Source organism: Episyrphus balteatus, chromosome 2 (genome assembly GCF_945859705.1).
Source record: "Episyrphus balteatus chromosome 2, idEpiBalt1.1, whole genome shotgun sequence".
Lineage (NCBI taxonomy): Eukaryota > Metazoa > Arthropoda > Insecta > Diptera > Syrphidae > Episyrphus > Episyrphus balteatus.
Genome location: NC_079135.1, coordinates 39,788,398 through 39,812,922, shown reverse-complemented (window position 1 = coordinate 39,812,922; position 24,525 = coordinate 39,788,398). Strand labels below are relative to the sequence as shown.

Below are 24,525 nucleotides of genomic sequence, written 5' to 3'. Positions count from 1 at the left end.
TTATTCGCCGGATTATTGGCTTACACATCCGAAGGTTGTTTCGGAGGAGCGTTAGTTATTCAATAATCTGCATGTTTTTAAGGCCCATTAATTTGAGCAACTACCTCAGCAAAAGAAGACCCGAATGTGTTTGCCAAGTTAATCAGCATAGCTGAAAATGTTATAGCTACGGTCCTTGGTTTATTCCATCAAACGTAACGCTATATCTATTGAAGTGCATCGGTTACCACGTTCCAGAGTAACGCAAAAACCCATGAACCAAAACTTTACAGCTTCTTTACTATGTGATTTTGGGAAAGCAATAAAATAACATGCTAAACATTTCTTCAGACATCTTGCTGCAAAAATTCTTCTGTACGGAATCGCCTTTCTGTTAGTATTGCAGTATTGCGAGGTATTGATAAAATTTTTCAAAAATATTTATTCAGTAATCAGAATATGCATGCAAGAATGCAACCACATCGCGTTGTCTGAGTTTTTATCTTTAATTTCTGTGACCGCGTGCTCGTTTTTATTATGGTTCCTAATGATCAAGTCTAAGTCCCTTTTTGCGGGATGCAGTATCCGAACAGTGCTTATGTCCTGATTGAACTTCAAAAGCGACTGGAGTGTGGTAGCTTTTTATCGAACAACAGTGCGAAATACATGTCTGGGATGATTTGGTCATCATAGTAAAACTCGAGACACTATCTAGTATGTTTCGAAAGAATTGCGATTTAAAACATTTTTGTAATAGGGAAACTTTTCTCTTTAAATATTTGTTTCAATCAGTCCAGAACGTCCATTTAAAAGAGTAAAACAAAAATGATAAAAGCAAACCAAATTTCACATAAAACCAAAAACCCAAAACCTAAAGCAAAGAATCACGACCTCTAAACATATTGTCCCAATTTGACTGCGGTTGCTCTCTTTGTATGCTTTGAAGTTAACTCACTTTCCACAAAAAAATACAAACATTAAAATGACTTTGTGTGGTGAAAAAAAATGCATCAAGCTCTTATCATCAAACGATTCTGCAATAACCTAAAGCGAACCATAAATTCGCGTTTTTTTTTCTGCATTGCCCTGAGAATTCCACACCAGAAACAAAAAAAAAAAAAAAACAAAAAAATATCTGCATTGAAATAAAATTGAATTCCCCCATTTGTTTAGAGAACACCTCTAGAACAGCCATTTACCCACCCTAAAGTATACCTTCCACCCCTTACAGAAAAATGTACAAAAAAAATAGAAGAAAAAAAATACAAGAATAGAAAAAAAATCACAATACCGCACAAATCTTGGAACAAAGTGTAAAAATATATCTTCACGGATGTCGGTTGGGATGTGTGTGCCGTACATGTGGTGTGATGGTTTTATTTTGGAATCTACTACATTTTTTTTTCTTCAATTTTTTTTTATATTTTGCTCTGCCGAACTCTCTTCCGCATCAGCTGAAACGGAAGTACCACTTTGATGGTAATGCGCCTCCTCGCATTGAGGGTATTTCGTCGTCGTCGTCATCGTCATAGTCGTATATAGTGCTCCCCCTCCATATATGTTTATACTCAAAGTTTTCGTTGTTCACGTACGAACTGAGAGTTTTTTCTTCACCCCCACCCCTTGCGATCCTTCTAATACCCCAGAACTAGATCCATTCTGGGTTATATAGGAGACACATGATGAACCAAACGGAAATAAATTTTTCACTTCAGCAGGGGGTTTCTATACTCTTTTTTTTTTTCCTTCCACATAACAAAAATGTTTTCCTGTCACGGCAGCAACATTGCTGGGATGGAGCTACATGCTGCTCCTTGCCAAACCATTAGTTGGCGGAATATTGGGTGGTAGCTTCTTCTTATATGATGGAAGGGCGGCGTAGAAGGACGAGAAGTAGAAGCACTGCTTAGTTTTGTTTGCGGTATACTTCCCACTATGCCTCTTTGTCTTAAATAATGACTCTTAGTTTTTAGTAAATCCTTGCCTCATAGTCCTGTCTTTTTTGAAGTACTTGAGAGCAACAGCAGCAGCAGCAGCATCATAGAGAATAGATAGAAACCTCAGTAGCAGTGGCAGCAGGTATAGAAGCAGTAGAAAGTGCAAATGTGGATGAGAAAAAAAATATGGAAAGAGTGCGAATTCTGCGGTGGGGTTAGTCTGTGTGCAACTATAAGGAGTAAGCATCACAACGGATACCCTAAGGTGAGATGCTTTCAATAAGCGGATGTAAACTTTAACTTGAAGATTTTTCATTTTTTTTTTTTTCCACAAAGGATAAAGTTATCTATTTCTGGGATCAGCAGCAGGTATACCCTTTGTAGGGAGAAAGAGTGCAAATGCCAACGACCTTTCCAACTTTTTTTTTATTAGTTTTTATATTTTTTTGGTTGAAACTGAAACTGACCATCCCTGATGAATTTAACTTTTTTAGTTTTTGAAAATTTAATAAACAGAAATGTTGGTTCCTGAGATATTCAAAATTAAATGATTTATGGAAGGCCGGGAATAAAACTACCAAAACAATAGTTTTTAATCTCTTGACTTGCAAAATAAGAAACGTGCAGTAAGGTGGTGTTGAGGGTTAGTATATACAATAACAGAACTGAAGATTTACCGGCCTAAACAATTTTAAAAATATAACCCAAAAGCTCATTGTGGGATTCATTGATGTTCTTGAAACCCACCTTTAACTTTCTGTGCGATCATTGGTTTCTGAGATATCGATAATCAAAGACAAAAAGATCCTTTTCCATTTGAAGACCGATATCTCATCGAGAAGTGGACGTATCGAGGTGTTCAAAAAACCAAATTAAAGCTAAATGAACAAAGTATCCGATCCTTATGGTGGTTAAGCTAAAAAAAACGCCCGTAGACCAAAAAAAAAAATAAAAAAATTTTGAAAATTTTTTTGTTGCTGATTTTTCTACGATCACTCAACAACCGCAGAGGTTAAAAATTTTTAAAGTTCTAATCCAAAAACTAGACACTTGGAGCTACAATTTCCTTTTTATCGATTTTTTGTACGACCATTCTTTCGAAATTACGGCCTGTTGAAATTTGCCCAAAAATTTGGAATTTTTTTTTGATCCCTTAATTTTTTCCAGTAGTGTAGTTGATCCGTCAAATAAGTCAATTTTTATTAAAATTGATAGAAAAATTGTTGATAATTAAAAAAATCAATGCCTAGGTACCTTAATAGCATAATCAGCCCTATGATGGTAGCCGATCGGAAGAGATTTGTATCCGATTTGTACGATTTTTTCAGTTTTCATATGATTTTAACCCTTTCGACTCTAAAATCGGACAGATTTACGAAAAAAATCTTAGGTGCGTTGAAAATTCAAAATACATGCGATGCTATGCAGTGAACTGTCAAAATATTTGCGACGGGTAGTGCTTTGTGCTTTTTTTTCTTTCCGATTCCTTCCGATAGAAAATCAAACGTGAAATACTATCCGAAAAATATAAAAACCAAAAAAATTGGAATAATAAACAAATAAATTGTTCAAAAACACACAAATGAGTGCACAAAACAGTAATGAGCAAGTAATTTCTATTATTGTATGTTTTTGTGTTTCTAGTGTTTTGTTAAATGTTATTTTCACGATAAAAAAAATATTTTTGCAAACTGGTAGATGTCAAGTGAGTGCGTTGTTTGAAGTCAATTTTTCTCCTCAAATTCGGGTACCGTGAATACAAAAATCTTCCGATCGGAACTTTTCTCCGATCGGATATTTTTCCGATCGGCTACCATCATAGGGCTGAATAATGGCTCGTGCTTTTCCGATTTTGCACATTTCGTGCAAAAGTTGAACTTTGTTTTCAAAACTTTTAATTTTTTTTTACTAAATTTTCTAACTTATAAACTGTTTAAAAAAAATTATATTTAATCGTTTACTAATTCTGGCCGCTATTTCAAATAAACAACAATTGGCAGTTTTTTTTCGTATTTTTCATGCTAACAATTTTCACTGTAAAAAAAATTTTTAAAATTAAAAAAATTTTCGCAAGGCATATTCAATTTTGGTACAGATGAGTTTTATGGAATTTCCGAAAGTTGTTTTTTGTTTATTGGTGTCTTGAACATTTCTCGAAACAGATCCAACAATTAAGTTTTCAAAAAAGTCAAATAACAAAAAAAATATCATTAAATAAAAATTGCTTCTCCGTTAGCTCTTTCCGTTTATTTGTTTGAATTTGTTTATAGCCCGTGTTTCTTTGTTAAATTAGTGTCTTGTTGAGTAAACAATTACTTTTATTTATTATAATAATAATTCTTTATTGCTGAAGACGAAGGGTCTTAAATGAATAAGTTTAGAAAAAAAATTTTCTCTGTAACCCAACAAATAAAAAACATCATCCCATTTTCCAAAAATTGAATTAAAACAAAAATTAAAATTTTCCTTAAATTCAAAATTTATTTTTGAAAAATCCTAAACGGGTTAATTTAGTATAACAATTTTACATACAGAACTTGTAGAACAGTTTTAGAAAAAAAAATTATTTTTTTATATTGGGAAACAGTACAAAAAGGGCGAACTTCTGAAATAGGACTCCTGATGTTATTTTGCCAAACATTGTCAAATGTCAAGTGCTTGATGATTTTTTCACTTCAATTTGAAGTAAGACATTGATCAAATGTTTAACTTATATGCTGTAATATTTAAAAAAAATCTTATTTTTCATCACTTTCACACTGTCAGAAAACAAATTTTTCCAAATAAATAGTTTCGGAACTTGTTCTTAAAAACTTTCAAATTTGATAAATAAGCGAAAGGAAACACAGCAAATTTTTAAACACCAACCTCTGTTTAACCATTTATACGCACTTTTAATTACCCCACGCATTGCATAATTAATCAATATACATCCCGAAATTGAATTACCCATAACATGAAAAATAATATAAAATGTAATGAATCCCATTTTAACATTATAGCCACTCAATTTGTCTACGCCACAAAAAAAAATTGCTATTTTTACCTGGACAACATTAAAGCAACCACAACAAGAACTCAGTCTGCCAACTTCCAAACCACCACTTAAAAAAAAGTTGAAACATTTCTGTTGGAAGGCAGGTATTATATAAATGTACGGTACGTACATTTATGGAAAATGAACCCTGAACAGACCCGTCAGAAATGCCGTCGGTTATTTTGTTTTGTATGTAGGTACTACAATGACAATGTTTCGAGAGACTCCCCTTGAAGCAAGCATATTTTATTTCTGCTAGCGTTGTGATAAAAATTATTTATTTATAATTAAAATTAATTGGAATTAATTTATTGTTGCAAACACGCTCCAATAACTCAAATTTCCCCAAAAATTTACGAGTATTTCCGTGTACAATTTTTTGCAATTTCAAAAAATCGGCATTATGTCAACATGAAAATTTAACGAGATAGTATGACATTCATCGAACATGGAAATGTCATTTACCTTTGAGATGCCAAATATGTAGTTGGTTGGTTGAGAAATATGTAATAAAAAAAAATTGTACCCTAATCACAGGATGTCAATGTTCTCATGCGTGTTCGATGAACCACCACCATCGTCAGCCCACGCTAAACTTAAAAGCGACAAAGTTTTGTCATACTAAAAATGGGGTTACGCTTGTTTGGATGGTGGTATATTGGAATATGGATATTTTGGTGGAAACCAAAAACTCGAAATCAATATCATGTTGATGTCAGCGGAATTTACAGGGTAGGTATCTCCCTTGTCCCAAGTACTTACACACGCTGCATGGTACTAAAAATAGACTCCTGCAGCTTACATGAATTTTTATGTTTTTTTTTTTTTTTTCTCGATATCACCAACGACGACGACGATGATGACGATTTCGTTTTAAAAAGCGGTGAAAAGGACCAAGTTCGTGTGGTGTTTTTGTGTAAGAACCGGGAAACGAAGTCATAGTCGTATTCTTTCAGGGTGAAATATCTACTCTTACTTATACGGTCGGTCGTCTACAGTGGAACAAATTCTACGACTCTCATATGAAAGTTTTATTGAGAAGTGTCTTTTTCCCAGAGTGTTTTTGCGGGTGTTTTTTTTTGTCATTTTGAAATGGGACGAAAAAATGTCCTTCCATTTCAATTTCAAACAAAAATGGTAATTTCAGTACCGGTCGTCATTGCCATTGTGCATATTATATGAAGAACTTAATATCAAAAGTTCAGTACGAAATCGATAATATTCCAAAAGGGAACTGTGTTTCCATATGTCAGGGGGACTAGAGTTCAAGTTTTACAGCTTTTTTTTTTCTTTGAATTTTATTAAACACAGACCATTTTTTTTTTTTTTGCGGAAGGACTCTATCATGCTATCTGATATTGAGGGATTTTAAAATAAAAGACCGTGCTGGAGTCGCACGTTGCTACTTACGGTATTGGTGTTAAAAAAAAAATAATAATAATTTAATTAAACAGTTAATCAAAAGCGGTTATAAGTTAAAACTTTTGGAAATAATGCAGGAAAATTATCCTGGATAATAGAGTAATTCTGAGACAAGGTTCAGCGTAAAAATACCGAAAACCATGAAAATAGTTACATTTTTTTTAACTAAAAGTGTATAAAACTACTTAAAAAAGACTGGATTTAAAAAAGAATTAATTCGTATAACACTTTTGCAAGTTTGATTGAAAGCTCGAGATAATTTACAATAATTTGTAAATAAAAAAAAAAAAAAACAGTGCCATATGTTTGTTACCTTTTATATCATAAAAGTACAAAGCCGATAAGATTATTAAGTGCTACTTCCCATTGATATATAATATAAACCACAGATAATATACGTCAGCACAAAGTGATGATACATTAATTTAATTGCTGATTGCGTATCAAAGTTGAACTCTTTGGAAATTTTCGATGAGATTCATATCGGCGGGGGTGGAATTAACATGAGAAATTCATTAAGCATTTTTTTCGTGTTCATTTCAAGGACATTCATTTATCGGAAAATAAATTTATAATAAAACTGTTAATGAATGATTATTTTATAATTAAAAAATGTATGAAGCAATGTTATTTTTGTGTATACAATTTTGATAAGATGACGGGATACAAGAGAAATAAATTTATTATTATCATTGACCTACCTTTTGAGTTTTTTTATTTTCTCATTGTATAATCATTTTTTTTTTTTTTATTGCGAAACTTCCATTTCTTTTAAAAATGCATAATGTTATATTTTGGTAACGATAAAATACGAATTTTTAGGGGAAATATAAAATAATTTAATTTTAAATTGTTTTTATAACATTCTACTTTTAGCTCCGTGAAGCCAGAACTGCGACCTCAAAATTTTTGAACCAAATTTGTCTAATTCGTTTGTCCACCGTTTGTCCATGTTTGTCCACCTAAAATTTTCGTTTGTCCACCCTTCAAAAAAATTTTACAGCAAATTCTTTTTTTTATAGGAAGTCTGAAAAATGAAAAATTGTCTAAAACGCTCAAATTTTGAGATAGAAGAATAAAACCAACTGCAATCGTTTGTCCACCTCGAGTTCTATATACATACCAAATATTATCGTTTTTCCACCCCCCGTTTAGGAGCAATTCCAAAAACAAATTTTGCACTGAAAAATTGAAATTCGCCTAAAATCCCCAAAAATCAATTTTTATCAAAAATTCAAACTGCTGTCCTTTGTCCACCTCGAGTTCTTTACGTATACCAAAAATTATCGTTTGTCCACCCTCTCTTTAGGAGATATTCCAAAAAGAATTTTTTATATAGCAACTCTCAAAAAAGTACGCATACACCACAGTGTACCTCTACTGAAAATTAAAAAATCCTTAAAAATTATTATTTTTCAAAAATTCAAACGGCAATCGTTTGTCCACCTCGAGAAATGTATACAAACAAAAATCATCGTTTGTCCACCCTACGTTTAGGAGATATTCAAAAAACAAAATTTGTACTGAAAATTTCAAAGTCCCATAAAATCTCCAAAAATTAATTTTTTTCAAAATTTCTGTCGTTTGTCCACCTCGAGTTCTATACGCATACCAAAAATCGTCGTTTGTCCACCCTACCTAAAAGATATTTAAAAAACAAATTTTGTACTGAAAAATCGAAAAAAAAATATTACGCATACACCACAGTGAAAATTTCAAAATCCTCAAAAATTATTATTTTTTTTAAAATTCAAGCGGCAATCTTTTGTCCACCTCGAGAAATGTATACAAACAAAAAATCATAGTTTGTCCACCCTACGTTTAGGAGATATTCAAAAAACAAAATTTTTACTGAAGATTTCAAAGTCAAATTTTTTTCAAAATTTAAAATTTCTGTCGTTTGTCCACCTCGAGTTCTTCAGGTATACCAAAAATCGTCGTTTGTCCACCCTACGTTTAGGATATATTCCAAAAAGAATTTGTTCTATAGCAACTCTCAAGAAAATACGCATACACCACAGTGTACGTACTCAAAATTACAAAAACCCCAACAACTTTGTTTACAAAAATTTCAGCACTCATTCTTATTCAAAAAACTTAGCACTTTAATTTACCAGACTAACTTAAACTATTTACAACCAAATATAGTAGCCCAAAAAATTTTAAGAACAAACAAAATTCGTGATTCTTTTTTTTTAGTGATTTTTGATAAATCGAGGTGGACAAACGACAGCAGTTTGAATTTTTGATAAAAATAGATTTTTGGGGATTTTAGGGGAGTTTCAATTTTTCAGTGCCAAATTTGTTTTTGGAATTGCTCCTAAACGGGGGTTGGAAAAACGATAATATTTGTTATGTATATAGAACTCAAGGTGGACAAACGATTGCAGTTGGTTTTATTCTTCTATCTTGAGCGTTTTAGACAGTTTTTCATTTTTCAGACTTCAGACCTATAAAAAAAAAAATTTGCTCTAAAATTTTTTTGAAAGGTGGACAAACGAACATTTTGGGTGGACAAACATGGACAAACGGTGAACAAACGAATTAGACAAATTTGGTTCGCATTTCTGGCTTCACGGAGCTTCTACTTTTAAAAAATTATTTTTATATTAATACACTGAGGGAAAAAACGCAACGTAAAATGTAAAATGTTCAACGTTGATTTAATGTTGAAAAAAAGCGTGAAACTCTTCAAAATAAAATTGAAACAACGTAAGATTTTTTTTTATTTTAGTCGGACTTCATTATCACTCTAATTTTTAACAGTGATATAGCACGTTGGTAAAGCATTCGCCTAGTAACCCAAGAGTTGTAGGTTTAATCCCCAGCGGCTGCCCATTTTTTCTTTTTTTTTTTAATAAATTGATGCTTTTTTTAAAGTTGAATAAAAGAAATTTAAAAAGAATACTTTATGGAAGGAATGAACCTTATACGTTATAAAGGAAGCCATACATTTAATACCGATTTAAGACTTAGTGAAGAATGAATTAAGAAATGGCATACCGAAATAATACTTTTTTAATGCTACTTATATAGTACCGTTATTTTTTAAGATTAGATTCTTTATCATTGTATTGCGTTTGTGAGTCACGTTATCTCGAGCTTTAAATTTCAAAAAACGTGATACATCACCAAAAAAAAAAAATTGGTTGTAGAAATCACAACGAAACTAACCCAACAACCAATGTTGTCAATTTGATGAAGAAATAATTGTGGATTCCATCACCAAATTGTTAAAATTACAACACCTGTCGTGATTTTTACAATTTTGCGATCGAATTTACATTGGTTGTGGGGTCAATTTTGTTGTTATTTCTACAACCGATTTTTTTGGGTGATCTAGAACATACCAGCTTATCAAGTAAAATTGGTAAAAATTACCAATTTTCAGCTATTCAGGACTCGTTTGTGTTATCCCTAAGGACTTACCTGAAAAGAATAAAAAAAAAAAAAAACATTTGTTAAAGAATTTAAATTGCATTATTCTATTAAAAATAATGATTAAAGGTGAAGGTGTAAATATGGCCCACTAATTTATTTATGAGGATTTTTCAAGATATATTATAGTTTAACATACGTTATTATTATTACAATCGACTTATAAATGACCTAGCAAGAAATAAATAAAACTGAAACAAATTAAAAAAAAATAACGTTTATTTCCAGGAGACCCATGAATTTACGGGAACAATTCTTGATTTTGCCGGCGATACCCGTGATTTTGATCCAGACGACTCGTTATTTTACCGAGGAACACTGTGATTTTACCTGAGCAAAACTCAGGATTTCACTTGGGTACCTCATAATTTTATCGGAGATCCGTGATTTTACGGGAACAGATTTCGATTTTACCAGTGAGTGTGTTGAACTTAATCAATTTATGATTTAACCGGTGAAATTCGAGCAACTCATCATTTTTCCATAGAGGACCGTGAATTAACCAGGACGTTAAGGGAACTCCTTGATTTTACCTGGGTAGCAACAAGTCATGATTTAACACGTGAATTTAACTTTAGCGAACATCTGAGGGTAATTGTTAATTTACCTGGTTTACCTTAACGATCCTTGTTTTAGCGACCAAGCGTTACTATGATTTTACCCAAATTTTTATGAACTAATGTTTGTGAGGACAGAAAACCAGTATTCAGATTTGAAAGATACAGAAAGTGGGGTACCACAAGGTAGTATTTTAGGTCCTATTTTGTACAGTTTGTTTAAGCAAAGTAGCTTTGTGCCAAAAAGTGACAAAAAAGGAACCTCATCCGCTTAATAAAGACGATGTGATGTTAATTAAAGTTTATTATGGTATCATCTAGATCTAGAGGTTAAAGTCATGAACTATTTTTTTATACGTACGGAGACTATGAAAATAATGAATAACGACCATGTCCAAAAGCTAAAATACGACGGAACGCGGAATGAGAGGAATTTTTTAACAGAAAGCTATCTTAACTTCGTAAAATATATATTAACATAAGTTTTATAGAACTTAGTTGCGATTATAGAATAAGTAATTTTTAATGAGTAATAATATCAGTCCATATTTTTTTTTTCAACTTTATTACTCATTTTTTGTCATAAAGACAAAAAATGGAAGTCCATTATTATTATTTTCTGTTTGCTAAAGGGATTTCATTAAACATTTTCTTGGTTGTTTTTGATTGGTTTATTTTTTTTTTCTTGTCAATTTTAATTAATTCTTTTTGCCTCATTCTCTCAATGAATATTTTTTGCACTTAAATAAATTGCAACTTAAGTAAATCTTTTATTTTCTGTCTGCAATTTATTATATGCACTTTATGTCGCCATTCCTTAATATCAACTTCCTCAAACAAAAAAACGTCATAAAGCTACGCGACTTGATATTCTCATTTAGTAACTTTTGTTCCATTTATTGTCTCACAACCCCCCCAAACCAGGAAATGATGACTACAAAAAAAAAAACTAAATAATTTTTCATTGCACATTTTGCAGTCAGAAAAGTCATATCAATTTGCATAAAAAACGCGTTATCCTAAAATGGAAATATCAAAAAAATATAATATATTCCATATTCTTATTATTTTTTTTATTTATTTCTTTATTCAAAGACCCCAAAAAACCTTAAATGGATAAATTCTCTGGTTCGTGAATTGATTGCAATTAAATCTTGCATAATATGGTTAAGACTTTATTTTTTACGAGTTAATTGTGATTTTTATCGAAAATAATAAAATTAGATTAAAAAAAAAATTGCTATCAACTTGTTTATTTCCAAAAATAGCTACGGCACCTGGGTAATTTTTTTTTTTTTAATTTTTTTTTTCTAATTAGTTACACGCGCCTGTTTCTCATGTAGGTTTGTATGTATGTTCATCTTAAGATGTTGATACTTCACATCTATAATACAGATACGCCCAGTCTTCAGGTATAAAGTTGCCATTGAGAGCAAACGACTAAAAATAAAACGCACCATTCACTCGTCATTTATCTTGTACAGGGTGATTACTTCCTTTCCAGCATGAGTAACAACAAATTGCCTGATAAAAAAAGAAGTTTCTCCATATTTAAACGAATATGCACTTTTATTTGTAAAAAAAAATGTATACAAAGTTGAAAAATTACTTATGTCTCTCAAGTTAGCAGAGCAAGGTCAGCAGAACATATGTTTTGTTATTGGATCTTTTAGTGCTTATTAAGTGCTAATTAAGTGCCCCAAAATTAAATTAAGTGCTCCACTACTTTTGGAGAAAATTAATGTTCTGCTAACTTGATTTAAAGTTAGCAGAGCAATTACCCGAAAATGCCCTAAACTGCTCGTAGAAAAATCGGGTTTGGTATAATATTTAGGTGCTAATTAAGTGCTCTACGAATCCCAAAAAAAATTTCCAAAAAAAATTTTTTTTCCAAAAATAATTTTTTTTCTGTTATTTTCGAAAAAATTTTTTTTTTTTTTTTTTTCAAACTCTCTCAAATAATTAAGTGCTTAACTAATATAAGTTAAGTACCCCATTTTCCGAAGAATTTTCCGAGATTTTTCATTAAAAAAAAATATTTTAATTTTTCATACAAATTCGTGTTCTGCTAACTTGAATTTTGATTTTCTCAAAAAATAAATTTTTTTTTGACAAAATTCAAATGGAGTAATTAAGTGCTCGACTAATTTGAATTAAGTACCCCATTTTCCGAGATTTTCCATTAAAAAAAAAATATTTTCATTTTCCATACAAATTCATGTTCTGCTAACTTGAATTTTGATTTTTTCAAAAAATTCCACTTTTTTCGACAAAATTCGAATTGAATAATTAAGTGCTCCACTAATTTGAATTAAGTGCTCCATTTTCCGAAGAATTTTCCGAGAATAAAAAAAAAAAAAAATTGTCATTTTCCATACAAATTCGTGTTCTGCTAACTTGAATTTTGATTTTCTCAAAAAATAAATTTTTTTTTTGACAAAATTCAAATGAAGTAATTAAGTGCTCGACTAATTTGAATTAAGTACCCCATTTTCCGAAGAATTTTCCGAGATTTTCCATTAAAAAAAAAATATTTTCATTTTCCATACAAATTCATGTTCTGCTAACTTGAATTTTGATTTTTTCAAAAAATTCCACTTTTTTCGACAAAATTCGAATTGAATAATTAAGTGCTCCACTAATTTGAATTAAGTGCTCCATTTTCCGAAGAATTTTCCGAGATTAAAAAAAAAAAAAAATTGTCATTTTCCATACAAATTCGTGTTCTGCTAACTTAAATTTTGATTTTCTCAAAAAATAAATTTTTGTTTGACAAAATTCAAATGGAGTAATTAAGTGCTCGACTAATTTGAATTAAGTACCCCATTTTCCGAAGAATTTTCCGAGATTTTCCATTAAAAAAAAATATTTTCATTTTCCATACAAATTCATGTTCTGCTAACTTGAATTTTGATTTTTTCAAAAAATTCCACTTTTTTCGACAAAATTCGAATTGAATAATTAAGTGCTCGACTAATTTGAATTAAGTGCTCCATTTTCCGAAGAATTTTCGGAGATTAAAAAAAAAAAAATTGTCATTTTCCATACAAATTCGTGTTCTGCTAACTTAAATTTTGATTTTCTCAAAAAATAAATTTTTTTTTGACAAAATTCAAATGGAGTAATTAAGTGCTCGACTAATTTGAATTAAGTACCCCATTTTCCGAAGAATTTTCCGAGATTTTCCATTAAAAAAAAATATTTTCATTTTCCATACAAATTCATGTTCTGCTAACTTGAATTTTGATTTTTTCAAAAAATTCCACTTTTTTCGACAAAATTCGAATTGAATAATTAAGTGCTCGACTAATTTGAATTAAGTGCTCCATTTTCCGAAGAATTTTCCGAGATTAAAAAAAAAAAAAATTGTCATTTTCCATACAAATTCGTGTTCTGCTAACTTGAATTTTGATTTTCTCAAAAAATAAATTTTTTTTTGACAAAATTCAAATGAAGTAAAGTGGAATTTTTTGAAAAAATCAAAATTCAAGTTAGCAGAACATGAATTTGTATGGAAAATGAAAATATTTTTTTTTAATGGAAAATCTCGGAAAATTCTTCGGAAAATGGGGTACTTAATTCAAATTAGTCGAGCACTTAATTACTCCATTTGAATTTTGTCAAAAAAAAATTTATTTTTTGAGAAAATCAAAATTTAAGTTAGCAGAACACGAATTTGTATGGAAAATGACAATTTTTTTTTTTTTAATCTCGGAAAATTCTTCGGAAAATGGAGCACTTAATTCAAATTAGTCGAGCACTTAATTATTCAATTCGAATTTTGTCGAAAAAAGTGGAATTTTTTGAAAAAATCAAAATTCAAGTTAGCAGAACATGAATTTGTATGGAAAATGAAAATATTTTTTTTTAATGGAAAATCTCGGAAAATTCTTCGGAAAATGGGGTACTTAATTCAAATTAGTCGAGCACTTAATTACTCCATTTGAATTTTGTCAAACAAAAATTTATTTTTTGAGAAAATCAAAATTTAAGTTAGCAGAACACGAATTTGTATGGAAAATGACAATTTTTTTTTTTTTTTAATCTCGGAAAATTCTTCGGAAAATGGAGCACTTAATTCAAATTAGTGGAGCACTTAATTATTCAATTCGAATTTTGTCGAAAAAAGTGGAATTTTTTGAAAAAATCAAAATTCAAGTTAGCAGAACATGAATTTGTATGGAAAATGAAAATATTTTTTTTTTAATGGAAAATCTCGGAAAATTCTTCGGAAAATGGGGTACTTAATTCAAATTAGTCGAGCACTTAATTACTTCATTTGAATTTTGTCAAAAAAAAATTTATTTTTTGAGAAAATCAAAATTCAAGTTAGCAGAACACGAATTTGTATGGAAAATGACAATTTTTTTTTTTTTTTATTCTCGGAAAATTCTTCGGAAAATGGAGCACTTAATTCAAATTAGTGGAGCACTTAATTATTCAATTCGAATTTTGTCGAAAAAAGTGGAATTTTTTGAAAAAATCAAAATTCAAGTTAGCAGAACATGAATTTGTATGGAAAATGAAAATATTTTTTTTTTAATGGAAAATCTCGGAAAATGGGGTACTTAATTCAAATTAGTCGAGCACTTAATTACTCCATTTGAATTTTGTCAAAAAAAAATTTATTTTTTGAGAAAATCAAAATTCAAGTTAGCAGAACACGAATTTGTATGAAAAATTAAAATATTTTTTTTTAATGAAAAATCTCGGAAAATTCTTCGGAAAATGGGGTACTTAACTTATATTAGTTAAGCACTTAATTATTTGAGAGAGTTTGAAAAAAAAAAAAAAAAAATTTTTTCGAAAATAACAGAAAAAAAATTATTTTTGGAAAAAAAAATTTTTTTGGAAATTTTTTTTGGGATTCGTAGAGCACTTAATTAGCACCTAAATATTATACCAAACCCGATTTTTCTACGAGCAGTTTAGGGCATTTTCGGGTAATTGCTCTGCTAACTTTAAATCAAGTTAGCAGAACATTAATTTTCTCCAAAAGTAGTGGAGCACTTAATTTAATTTTGGGGCACTTAATTAGCACTTAATAAGCACTAAAAGATCCAATAACAAAACATATGTTCTGCTGACCTTGCTCTGCTAACTTGAGAGACATAAATTACTTCTAATTTGAGCTTGAACAGTGTTGCCACATTAATGAGAATTTTCTAAATCATGATTCATAAATCATAGGCATTTCGAAAAAGTTTCAGTACTTAATAAATTTTTACAATTAAAGGCCAGATAAAAAAAGCCGATGAATTGACCTACAAGTGAAAGAAATAATTGATAAGCTATCGATATGATATGAAGTGCTAAGAAGAGATTAAAATCGGATGATAATAATTATTTTGAGAATCAATGACCAACTGAATCAAAATAGATTAGAAAGTCAGGTACCTATTATGTCAGCGAGTTAGCATTCCTTGAATTCATCTACCTTAAAATATTTAGGCAAGGTAAAATTTTGTGCAAAAATTCTTATCTTTTGAATGAAATAACTCTAAAAAAGTACCTACAGTTTTTTGCCTCGTTTTTTTTGGACAAATGAAAGACTGCGAGTGATTCATTTTTGATTAATAATAATCTTGAAACAAATAGTCATATTTCCATTTATGCCGACGAACCAGTTTGGCATTTTCATATCAATTGTCCGTCTGTTGTTCATACTTAATAACAATACAAATTTGAGTGTAAAATATCAGGAATGACTCTAACAATGAAACAGGTGCGATTTTAACCGTCTGAAATTGAAACATTTTGTCTATAAAGCTAAAATTGGCTTTTAATGAGTTAAGAATGTAAATAAACGATACAGACGTTTATGAAAAGTTAAGAGAAATGTTAAATTTGAATAAAAACAAAAATTTCAAGCTCGAAAACCTAAAATAAGCCACTAAAAACAATTACCTACACCAGAACTTTCAACTAAAATAACCCAGCAAACATTTTTGTGAATGTTCACTAAACGTCCAGTTTATGTAAAGAATATTCATTCGAAAAACATTTACTTTTCTGGATCAAATATGAAGGTCTGAGCAAAGATTCAATTTTCCTTCACATAATGTGAATGCGCACAAGTAAAACCTCAAAAAAGGTATATCTTGGGTGCGTTCACTTTTATTTACATTTGGTGAATTTGCTATTTACGTTCACTTAAGTGGGAAAATTCTTGATCATTTATGAACCATAAAAACGATTCGAATGTGTTGCCACGCTACCCAGGAGAAAGGACTCAAAAAGGTTCAGAACTGAATTCATAAATGAAGGTTTTGTTCACTTATGTGAACCAATTATGAATTTGCTGGGAAGCCACTAAAAACAATTACCTACACTAGGTAGAACTTTGAATTTTAAAATTAAAATTTGACTGAACTACTTATTTGACAAAATACGATTTTTTATTCCTTTATATTCAGAATCTTGGGACAATGATCACGACTTTTTCTATAGTTACTTAAAGATGTAAAATATTACCTCCCATATAATGAGTCGAGGGCTTGTGACTTACAACTCTCAACCATTCATGTGTGCGTCTTATTTGGAAGAATGGAGGGGTCTAAGATTTAATCCCGAGTCCAGAATAATTGAGATGCACTTATTCATGATAATTATTCTCTCTTAGGCATTGTCAATTTGTCGAAATTAACCATTACCCCAAAGGGTATTAAGTACTTTTCCATAAAATCTTATCTTTCAGGTGCTTTAAATCCTACTGATCATAAACTTAAAATTATATTAAATCCGAGGAATTAAAGCCATTTTTTCATTGATATTCAAGTAAATAGCAAAACTATTGATGTCTGCTGAAATAACTCAAAACTAGTCAATAAATAAAAAATACGTCTGATAAAATTCAAACTATAAAGAAATATAAGGCCCAAAAAACAACATTTAAGGAACTATGAGCTAGCTCCAGACTCGATATAGGCAGGGTAATAGCTATAAATCCGTGAAGCCAGAACTGCAACCTTATAATTTTTTAATCAAACTTTTCCAAAATTTTCGACTGTCACTCTTCAAATAAATTTTAGAGACATTTTTTTTTTTTGCATAGGTGTACGAAGTCTGAAAAAAAGTAAAATCGTCTAAACGCTTAAATTTTAATAAAGACGTATGAAACCAATTGCAATCGTTTGTCCACCTCGAGATCTTGCTATCTAGCAATCCTTGTCCACCCTCCGTTTAGGAAATATTCTAAAAATAAAATTTTCAATAAAAAATTCAAAGTCCCTTAAAAACCCCAAAATTTTTTCAAAAATTCAAATTTCAGTCCTTTGTTTCACCTCGAGTTCTTTACAAATATCAAAAATCGTCGTCTGCTCACCTTTTGTGTAGGAGATATTCAAAAATCAAAATTTGCACTGAAAAATTCAATTGAAAGCCCACAAACATTTAAGTGCTAAATCTTAGTTAAAAACCTTCAACCTTCCCAAAAGCTCCCACGCTGTTAAATCATTTCAAGGGTATTGGTAACTGCTTTAGTTTTATTCAAAAATGCTTTTGTTACGTACTGGCACTAAGACCTAGCAAGTTTAAAAACATTGATTTTTTTTTTTATTCCACTGTTTTGCCCCTAAACTTTTTAGCTACACAAAAAATACAGATTTTACTATCAAGAGGTTGATTTCTGCTTTATTTTTCGAGGCTTTAAATTTTAATCAGTTTGTTACTAATTACATCGCTTGATTTTTTTTCATAAAAGACCAAACATGTAAGGGTTACATACAATGATGAATTTTACAAGTAGTCCTGATATTTATTTATTTATTTATTTATTTCATTTTTCGTGATTGCCTACAATCTGTAAGATATAAAATCTTATAAAATAGAGGTAAGCTAATTTTACAGAATTGAGCCAAAAATGTTACTTTAATTAATAAAATTGAAAACAAATTAATTATATGAGATATCTAAATTAGACTGGGCCAAAAAAAAAAAATATTTTTTTTTTTGAAATTAATATCGAAAATCTTGTTCAGGACGATGAAAAAAAAATTTGGTGAAAATTTGAGCCGTTAAAAAAAATTTTAAGAGGTCTATCATCGGTGTTTTTTATTTTTATACATGATATGACGTTTTACAACAGAACTGCTAGACGATCAAAGTAAAAAAAATTTCTGTTCATTTTTTCTTATATAAAATTAAATTTCCTACAAAAAAGATCTTATTGAAAATTTTCGTCAGACGAGCCGTATTCGAGTAATTAAGCTTTTTAAATCGAAGTGTTTTTTCAATTTGACTGTTTCACTTTGGAATTTTGTGATGAGCAAATAAGTGAATAAAAAAATAAAATCACGACAGATTCTTATAGGAAATTTAATTCTCTACACAAAAGGTCTTGTAGTAATTTTCCCTAAATTGAAATCTAAAAAAGTTATTCACGATTTAAATCGAGAAAAAAATTAAAAAATCAATTTTCAATTTAAAAATTTTCTAATTCACTGAAAATTCAATATTTTCATATTAGCAAGATGTTTTCTTGTAGGGAATTAAACGTTCTATAAAAAGTTCCTTGGCAGCAAATTAATTGCTATAACCGTTTAGAAGATAATCGTATTCAAATCGCAAATGCATACTTGTCATAAGAAAACTATTGAAATCAGTGGGCATTGGTTTTGATACGAATATCTTCTTAACGGTTAAAGCAATTAATTTGCTGCCAAGGAACTTTTTATAGAACGTTTAATTCCCTACAAGAAAACATCTTGCTAATTTGAAAATATTGAATTTTCAGTGAATTAGAAAATTTTTAAATTGAAAATTGATTTTTTAATTTTTTTCTCGATTTAAATCGTGAATAACTTTTTTAGATTTCAATTTAGGGAAAATTACTACAAGACCTTTTTTGTAGAGAATTAAATTTCCTATAAGAATCTGTCGTGATTTTATTTTTTTATTCACTTATTTGCTCATCACAAAATTCCAAAGTGAAACAGTCAAATTGAAAAAACACTTCGATTTAAAAAGCTTAATTACTCGAATACGGCTCGTCTGACGAAAATTTTCAATAAGATCTTTTTTGTAGGAAATTTAATTTTATATAAGAAAAAATGAACAGAAATTTTTTTTACTTTGATCGTCTAGCAGTTCTGTTGTAAAACGTCATATCATGTATAAAAATAAAAAACACCGATGATAGACCTCTTAAAATTTTTTTTAACGGCTCAAATTTTCACCAAATTTTTTTTTCATCGTCCTGAACAAGATTTTCGATATTAATTTCAAAAAAAAAAATATTTTTTTTTTTTGGCCCAGTCTAATCTAAATATATACATAAGTTCAATTAATATCGTATAATAGCAAATTTAAATTCAAATTGAAAAATGAGCTTTTAGAACTTTTTTAATGCTTGTTGCACTTTGGTTTTCTTTTAAGTTACGCGGCAATGAGTTCCAAAGACGGACGGAATTTACAAAAAATTGTCGCTCCGATGTTAGATATGAGAACCGAGGAACGATTAACTGATGAGATCTGTGCGAGGATCCAATTCTAATTTTTTCAAAGCAGTATTGTGGCTGGCGTGTTAGAAGAATATCAGAGAATAAAATTAAACTTCGATAATCGAGATAGTTTTCAAATGGCATATTCAGTAGGCGCGAAGCAAAACCAGATATTCTGTCGTATCTCCGTAGCCCGTATACATAACGTACGATAGAATTAAATGCGACATTTAGTTTACGTTTGCTCACATAATTACAATTACAATAAATTTCGCTACCATATAATAGGATAGGAATAATCAAAGACCTAGCAAGGAGAAAACGCGTTTTTGTTGGAGTAAAAGCTTGTGTAACCCAAAGTGTACGAAGTGCACCATATACTTTGCCAACAATTCCATTAATGTGGTTATCCCAGGTCAGAAAGCGGTTAAAAGTCACACCGAGATTTTTTGCTGTTAAAACGTATTCGATTGGAGCATTGCTCAGAACAATCGGTGGAAAGTACGTGAGATCAATAGATCTTCTAGAAATGACAAGACACTTAGATTTTTTAGGGTTTAAAACAAGACCATTTGACTGCGACCAATTTACCACTTTTTCTAAGTCCTCATTGACACAAAATGCTCCATGCTCAATAAGTCCCAGTGGGCAGCTAAAATATAACTGAATGTCATCAGCGTACATGTGAGATGAACAATTTGCAAGTGAAGATGGAAGTTCATTTACATATATTGAAAATAAAAGGGGTCCGAGAATGGATCCCTGGGGCACACCAATAACATTTGGTAAAAAACTAGATAGTCTATCTCCAACTTGCACTGCTTGTCTTCTGTTAGTGAGGTAAGAAAAAATTAATTTTGTAGCACCGGATGAAAAATTAAAATTTTGCATAAGTTTTCTACACAAATTGACATGATTGACAGTGTCAAAAGCCTTTGAAAAGTCAAGCAAAACCAAGAAAGTAATCTGATCTTTGTCCAAAGCTTGCCTCAGGTCTTCAGTTACATTTAAAAGTGCAGTTATACAACTGTGTTTTTTACGAAAACCAGATTGCTTTGGACTAAGCAATGAGTTGGCAGCGAGATAAGCATTTACTTGTTTTTGCAGAATCCTTTCAAAGACCTTTGACAAAAATGGCAGTATGGAGATAGGCCTAAATTCGTCTTTTTTGGCATTTTTAGGAAGCGGTATGATTTTGGCATCTTTCCATAAGTCCGGGTACACGCCAGACATCAAAATAGTGTTGAAAGCAAAAGTTATGTAGGGTAATACAATTGGCAAAATCATACACAAAAAAGAAGGATGAACATCATCGAGCCCAACAGCCTTTGACTTAATAGAAAGAACACTTTCGACCACATCAGCACTTATTACTGCGGAAAAACCAAAGCCATGTTCATCGCGGTGATCGGTAAACGAAAAGGAATTTTCGACGCTGATTTGGGGGGTCTGCCCAGATGGAGTGGACACAAATATTTTATTGAGGATGTTACAATCAATATCCTCAGCTGGTCTGATTTTTGTCTTACCTATCCCAATATTATGAATGTTTTTCCAAAGCTGACGTCCGTTTAACGTTGTGGTGAGCTGTTGAGAGAAATGAAGGGATTTGGCTTTACGTATTTCCGCTACCACTCTATTTCGGAGCGAACAGAACGCACGACGCAGCTCATTCAAACGATACCGCTTCCAATTTGTATAAGCATCATCTCGCTGTTGGATTAAGTTTCTAATATTTACAGTGAACCACGGTTTATTGTTTGGTTTAAGAATTTTTGTTTTTAATGGAACATGAGTATTAAACAGATTAGAAATATTATAAGTTAAAAATTCAATCTGGTCGTTTGATGACGGTAGATAATACATGGCATCCCAGTTTATTTCTCGTGTACGATCGCCAAGTTCCTGAATATTAATATTATTGAAATCTCGATAAGTAATTTTTTCAACGGAGAAATCAAGACTAAATCTAAGAGTGAGAAAAATTAAATCATGCTTTGAAAAAGCTGGCGCAGAAAGCTGATCATAAAAAGCAACGTCATGAATATCGCTAACAAACATCAGGTCCAACAACGAAGCATCTCTACCAAAATAATGAGTTGGTACGTTAGTGTTGACTGGTTTTAAATTGTAAGTTTGCATATTATGTGTCAGAACATTAGTATTTAAAAGATTGCAATTGAAATCTCCACAGAGTACAATATTGGGGGAGCTCAGAGAGATTTCCTCCAATACTGTATACAGTGGTGAGAAATCTATGTATCTATTAGGCCTGTAGATAGTACCCAAAAGCAAATTTCCATCATTACCTACAACTTCAACGAACAAATATTCAATAGTGCTATCCACAGTGGCTGAAAGTTTAAGTTTGCATTTAATTGTTCTCTTAACATAAATCGCAACGCCCCCCCCAACACGGTTCACTCTATTAAATCGAAAAACTCGATAGCCCTCTAAGCAACAGATATCATCATTTAGTTCATCCCTCAACCAAGTTTCAGTGACACAAATAACATCTACATCGGAATCAGTAAAAATATCGCGAAATTCATCAATCTTTGGAAGCAAACTTTGCGCATTGATGTGACAAATCCGGAGCCCACATTTCTGCTTGCTCAGAACTCGAACCATCGAACGCATTGATCTATTATTAGACATTACAACAAGCAAAAATAAAGTTTTTTTTTTTTTTTTTTTTTTTTTAAAGAAAGAAAATTTAAAAAGTAAATAATTTAAAAAAGAACGAATAAAAAAAATTTATTTAATAATTTAATTTAATTTAATTTAAAGTTAAATTATAATTTTGAAAATATATAAGAAAAAAAGAAAAACAAAAAAAAAAAAATTCAATAATATTAATTTTCATTCGAAAGTGATGATCTGGCAACGTCTTCGAGTCCCTCGATGCAGTCAACAGGAACAGCTGTGTCATCCGCTTTACCTTTGACATAAACAACTCCCCGCGCGGAGAAGACAAGTGTTATTTGTTTGCTCTTTCTCAATTCAAGTGCACGCTGCATTATTAATTTATTTTTTTGAGTTAAGCTTTCGCGTATATGGATTGCAGAAGATGATGCGGGGGATCCATCAAGAACGAAGTGAATGTCTTCAAGGCAAAGCTGTCTATTGTTTACTTTACGGAATTGTGCGATGGAAGTTAAAACATAGTTTTTGTCATACGGGGAAGTAAATTTAATTTTGATCGCAGAGTTTAGCGAATTAAGCTTCGGGCGAGTGCGGTATATATTAATCAGTGACGGTGGTTTGATATTAATGGTATCGCAAATTAAATTGAAAATAGATCTTAAATTTTCATTTTGCACGAACGGAATACCGAAGATAAAAGCATCTCTGGCGATAATTTGATTTTCGTATGTGTTCATCGTGTGTTTAAGTTTGTATAGTTCTTCGGCAATGTCACTAGAGTTATTGTTTACATTACTAAGTTCTGTGGCTTTTTCGTTTAGTAAAGTTTTAGTGTTATTGCACTCCGCGGTAACATTTGCAAGTGACATTTTAATATTGTTCATATCAGTGTTGAGTGAATTAATATTTAAATTTAAATCAGAATTATTTAATTCTAATTTGTCAACTCGGCTAGTTATGTCACTAATGTTTTTTTTAATGTCTTTGATTTCGCGGCCTAGCTCCTCTGTTATTCTTTTCTCGGACTCTTCAAGTTTTTGAGACAATAATTTAACGATAAACTCACTTTGTTGGCGAAGCTTATCATCCATCCAAGAGTGATCGTCAAGCCCCATGGGTTTTGTAGTGGTTGTTCGGAGGGGAGATGGATTAACACGGGGCGAACTTACGGAGGAGGAGCTTTTAGTGCGGGAAACTGAACGTGTATTATTTGCCATGCGAACGAAAGTTTTTATGTGTTTTATATAAGCGGGTGAGTTTGTTTATGTAAGATAAGTAGTGTTAGTGTAGAGAGTCGGTAAAATTTCACTCAAAGTATAAATTTTCTTTGTTTAAAATGAGGCAAAGAAAAAAAAAAAGAAATTTAAGAAAATTATTTAACTTTAATTTGATCAATAATGAACACTTTTTCCGACAAAACAACAGTGTAATTCGTTTCAGAATGAATGGAACTATAAGCACAACAACTTTTTTTTTGGGTTGATTGCGTTTTCGATTAAAAATAAATAAAAACAGTGTCACCAGAATCAAAGCACGTCCACTCAGCAGCTCATACTTTTTACTTTACTTGATAAAGGTGGAAACAAATACCTTCCACAGAGTAATGCCTTCTTCCTTTATTCGGCGCTGTTATGATCTCAATGAGAGTTATGAGATCATAACTCTCATATCTTTTTCATACAAGTGATCCGGCTGTGGATTTCACCGAATTGCGTCAGTAAGTTTCGACAAGCCTTCCGGTTTTCTATGTCGACCAACTGTTTCTAAGACAAACTTTTCCTCTTAGTTCGTAGCCGTATTGGAACGTACTTTGATATTGCCTTTTTGACAGAGTGTTCAAAGATGTAGCTCTTAGATAACCTGTAACCACTCTACCATATCTTTCTTCCTTCCAATGTACCTTCTAACTCCAGTATCAATAGCGAATAAAAACTGTTTCATTTTCCAATTAGATTTATCTAGTTTACTTTTGATATTTTGCTACATGTATTTATTTTAACAAAAATAGTTGATTATTTAATTTTGCATTATATAGATAAAAATATATGTAAATATTTTTACTATCAAAT

General features: G+C 30.8%; 1 protein-coding gene across 3 annotated transcripts in view; it reads right to left on the bottom strand.

The window, feature by feature from the left end:
* The window catches only part of LOC129910773 (cyclin-dependent kinase 14), a 277,345-nt gene that overhangs the window by 240,489 nt on the left and 12,331 nt on the right, over positions 1–24,525 (bottom strand). The window lies entirely within an intron of this gene.